This window comes from Penaeus chinensis, chromosome 2 (genome assembly GCF_019202785.1).
Source record: "Penaeus chinensis breed Huanghai No. 1 chromosome 2, ASM1920278v2, whole genome shotgun sequence".
Taxonomy (NCBI): Eukaryota; Metazoa; Arthropoda; class Malacostraca; order Decapoda; family Penaeidae; genus Penaeus; species Penaeus chinensis.
Genome location: NC_061820.1, coordinates 13,094,382 through 13,099,381, shown reverse-complemented (window position 1 = coordinate 13,099,381; position 5,000 = coordinate 13,094,382). Strand labels below are relative to the sequence as shown.

Sequence of the window (5,000 nt, the reverse complement as noted above, 5' to 3'; positions counted from 1 at the left end):
ATAATGGTAATAATGTTGATGATGTTAATAAAAATGTCAATAATAATAATAATAATAATAATAATAATAACAATGATAATAATAATAATGGTAATGATGATGATAATACTACTACTACTACTAATGATAATAGTAATGATAATAATAATAATAATGGTAATGATAATAATAATGATAATAATAGTAATAATAACAATGATAGTAATAATAATAATAATAATAATAATAATAATAATAATAACAATAATAACAATAATAATAATAATAATATTAGCAGTGATAATAGCAATGATAGTAACACGGAATAGAGAGAGTCGAGAGAACGAGAGAGAAAATCCTGACGATTGTCATATATACCTCAAACGTGTTCTGCCCACCTGTAATGCACCCAGCATCGGCGAGCAGGGGACCAGAACCTCAGGAGACGCTTTCTCGGTTCGGCACGTTCTTCATGGTGAAGGAGGGGGGGGGGGGGGGGGGGGGACGTCGTGGTCACCTTCGAGAAAATAGTCTCAAGATGAAGTTCGTATTAGTGTGTGTGTAAAAAGGACTGTTTCATTATCGATTAACTTTTGATATGTTGTGTTACGAAAATGGGATTTTTTTTATTTGGATGACCTCGAGTTGTCAGCTATACCGAAAAAAAGACTGATTATCTTTAAAAATAATTACATAAAAGAGGACTGTTTCGTGTACACTTCGACTGTCCCAAAAAGTGAACATAAAAAGATTGACAACACAAGAGATGGAAGATGCAGTACCTGAACAATATAATAGGACCGAAGAGTTTCAACAACAGAGGAACAATAATGCTCTGATTGATACTCTTTTTTCAATAGTATGTTTAGTGTGGGTGAGTTAAAGGTGACTGAATGTGATTTTAGATAGAAACTAAACTAAAACGACAACAAAGCATGATTTCATAAAAAGAGCAAGTGCTATATAAAAGCTGATTTGAGAAACCTTCTATTATTAAAGGAATGGAAATTACAGTAGCAGCGATAAATCATATCTCAAAGTCAATGGGATTGCAAATATTAAAGACCTGATAAACTATGTTATGAAAATATTAAAGATAGAAGTCTTTAAAGATTAAATAATGGACTGAAATAAACCTTTTAATACAGTTAACTCGAGAGAAGATAAATTAAGATTTTTTTTTTTTTTTATAAGGCAATGTTCATAGCTAAAGTAGAGCCTGTCAACATATGACTAATGAGACCATCATGTAGTTAAGTACTTAATTCACATGAACCAAGCCAGAAACATTCATATCTCTCACATAACGGCCAAATAGTAAGTGGAAAAAAAGTAATTTTACCGAATGATAAGTAGAGATAGGATTACTTATCACTTACTTAATATTCATTAATAGACTGCACACTGAAATGAAATACATACGTCTTTCAAGAAATACGAGATCTGTTACTTGAAGGATGAGAAAGAGCAACAAGGAGATTAAGGCAAATGCTCTACCTATGACATAAAAGAAAAATAAAATATATATATATAGATAGATAGATAGATAGATAAATATTCTAGGATTTTACAGGGAATGCATATCCAATCTTAACGCAACTCATATATTGCAAAAGGGATTTAGAAAAATCCGGTAATTAGGTACTTATCTACTGATTGCAGTTACTCCACCTTTGGAATGCACTTTGTAATTGCACAATGCAACTTAGCAACTGGACTTATTCCACAGGGTAGAATATTACAAAAATATGAATTAAAGTATCATTTTCATTCAGAAAGTGAAGTACCTGTTACCTTTATATCCTGTATATGGATAACATCAAGCTGTAAATCATAACGAAAAATCCCCGTTTTTAGAAGGAAAGTAAGGTGCAATTTAGTATCGACGTGTGTGTTTTACTCAAAGGTTATTACAAAGGAACAAAGGGTTATTACATGGCGAAAAGAGAATGATGGTTATGAATAAGGGAGGGCGAATTGAAAGTGAAGATACACACACACACACACACACACACACACACACACACAGAGCATTTTTCAGTCTTTTATGACAATTGCTTTTGAACAGTTCACGAATACGCTGGATATGCCATTCTCAGTGCCATGTGTTCTTACTTTTACTCTTTTCTCTCTATTCTTGTTCCTCTTTTTAATTTTTTTTTTTGTCCTCTTCTTCTCCGTCTTTTTTTCTTCGTCCTCTTCTGCTCTCTCTCTCTCTTTCCACTCTTTTGTTTCTCTTTATATCTCTGTTCTGTCTCCTCGTCCTCCCCTTCCCCTTCTCTGCTCTATCTCTCCATGTCTTCTCTTTCTCCTTCCATGAATTTTCTTCGTCTTCCTATTTTCCTTCCCTTTCTCGTCGTCGTTTCCTTCTACTTCAGTTCTCTGCTTTCCTTCCTCTTCCCTTTCGTCTTTTCTTTTCCCTCCTCCTTATCTCCTTATCTTATTCTCCCCGTGAATTTTTTTTCTCCTCCTTGCCACTCATTTTCACCCCCTTTTTGTCTTTCCTTCTTCCCATTCTCCTGTTCTATCTTTTCCTCCTTTTCTCCGCGTTCCTCCTCTTCCCTCCTTCATCCTCATTTCTCTCTCTCCGTTTTTCCAGTCTCCTGTTCTCTCTCTTCCTCCTTCTCTCCTCTTCGCTCCCTCGCCTTCCTTTCTCTCCTTTCATCTTCCCATTCTCCTATTCTCTCTCTCCCTTCTTCTCTCCTCTTTCCTCCTTCCCTCTCCTTTCTCTCCTTTCATCTTCCCATTCTCCTATTCTCTCTCTCCCTTCTTCTCTCCTCTTTCCTCCTTCACTCTCCTTTCTCTCCTTCCGTCTTTCCATTCTCCTATTCTCTCTCTCCCTTCTTTTCGCCTCTTTCCTCCTTCCCTCTCCTTTCTCTCCTTCCGTCTTCCCATTCTTCACCCTCCTCTCTCTCCTTTCCCCTCCTATCCTCTCGGTCCCTTCTTCTCTCCTCTTTCCTCCTTCACTCTCCTTTCTCTCCTTCCGTCTTCCCATTCTTCACCCTCCTCTCTCTCCTCTCCTCTCCTATCCTCTCGCTCCCTTCTTCTCCCCTATTTACTCCTTCACTGTCCTTTCTCTCCTTCCGTCTTCCCATTCTTCACTCTCCTCTCTCTCCTTTCCTCTCCTATCCTCTCAGTCCCTTCTTCTCTCCTGTCCCTCGTTCCCTCTCCTTTCTCTCCTTCCGTCTTCCCATTCTTCACCCTCCTCTCTCTCCTTTCCTCTCCTATCCTCTCGGTCCCTTCCTCTGTCCTCGTCCCTCGTTCCCTCCTGGTCACGCGGCGTATATTCGGCGTCATCCATTACCAGGGGCGTCTCTGCGGCAGCCACCCGACCACACGCATCCCTAAATCGCCAAATACTTCACCCATTTCCAAACAGCTTAAGTACGGGAAAGGAGATTTACGACGTATCATCCCCCCTCCGTGCGAAATCTCTCTCTCTCGCTCGCGCTCTCTCTCCTCGCCTTCCTCAAGGTAAACTTTCTTCCCTCTCTAGGTTGTATATGTTTTTTATATTTCATTTTATTAGATTTTTTTTTTTTATTATATCGGTCCTTCCTCTATCGGTCCTGTCTTTCCCTGTCCCCCCCCCTCCTACCTCCCCCTACCCTCTGTATCTCCTCCTTCTCCTTCTCCTCCTCCTTCTCCTTCGACGCAAGACGTGTGCGTGTGGACCCACCATAGCTCTCCGTCGGTGTCTCCCAGATCATACGTCATCAATAAATTTCACTGCAAATTACCCCTTCCCTCGCGATATATGAGGACATGCAACATAAATTCAACGTCCATAAATTACTCCGGCAAGAATTACCCCTGAGAACATATTGACGGCAACAAATTGAGAGAACGTGCAGCTCAGAGGACCGCCGTGCCAGAGGGTGTGCATGACAAGATCAGTTCCCGTTTTCTTTGTCGTTTTCCTTGAGAGATTTCACATCTTGCGTTTTCTTACGTCCGCGGGTGGCAGGAGGAAGGAGGCGGTGGTGGTGATGGAGGAGGAGGAGGAGGAGGAGGAGGAAGAGGAGGAGGAGGAAGAGGAGGAGGAGGAGGAGGAGGAGGAGGAGGAGGAGGAGGAGGAGGAGGAGGAGGAGGAGGAGGAGGAGGAGGAGGAGGAGGAGGAGGAGGAGGAGCAGCAGGAGGAGGAGGAGGAGGAGGAGGAGGAGGAGGAGGAGGAGGAGGAGACCGAGGAAGAGGAGGCGAAGGAGGAGTAGGAATAGGAGGAGGAGGAGGAATAGGAATAAGAATAGGAGGAGAGGAAGAGAAGAATAAAAAGAAGTAGAAGAGAAGTAGGTGAACGAGGAGGAAGAGGAAAGGGAAGCAGATATAAAGAGAAAGAAAGAAGAGAGAGAGAGAGAGAGAGAGAGAGAGAGAGAGAGAGAGAGAGAGAGAGAGAGAGAGAGAGAGAGAGAGAGAGAGAGAGAGAGAGAGGGAGAGAGAGAGAGAGAGAGAGAGAGAGAGAGAGAGAGAGAAAGAGAGAGAGAGGTGAGAAGAAAGCAAGTGAGAAAGAGAGAGAGAGAGAGGGGGAGGAAAGATAGAACACAAGATGAATAAAGCTAAAAGGTACAGAGACGAATGAAGCATATCACCCAATCCATCAGACTTCAAAGAGGAACTCCTGACTGCCGTAATTGAGTTGTTTATCAGAAAGCGCGCGATTACTTTTGATTATATCACGGGGTCATTAGGGGATGCTGTCTCATAAGCCGAAGAGTGCGTGATGAATGACCCGCGATTATTGATTGTGGAGTAATAATAAGACCCGAAGCCTGGTCAGCGTGCCCACAGAGTCGATGACGTAACCCGGGCAGCCTGCAGCAGAGAAATGCAAGATGTATGTCGCCGCGCGTATGACTGTCGGGAGATATACTCGCCCACACGTCAGCGAGGGTGATAGATGACGGCGACGCAACAGATATTTCAATGGATTACTCGCTGCAGGTGACGCTCGTGACGTTAGATATGGCGCTCAGGTGTTGATGGCATTAATTCTTATTCTCTCTCTCTCTTATTTCTCTCTGGGT

At 42.0% G+C, this 5,000-nt stretch overlaps 1 protein-coding gene across 1 annotated transcript in view; it reads left to right on the top strand.

Moving 5' to 3' along the window:
- The window catches only part of LOC125034198 (fibrocystin-L-like), a gene marked incomplete in the record, with an annotated part of 1,068,345 nt that overhangs the window by 1,042,033 nt on the left and 21,312 nt on the right, over nt 1-5,000 (top strand).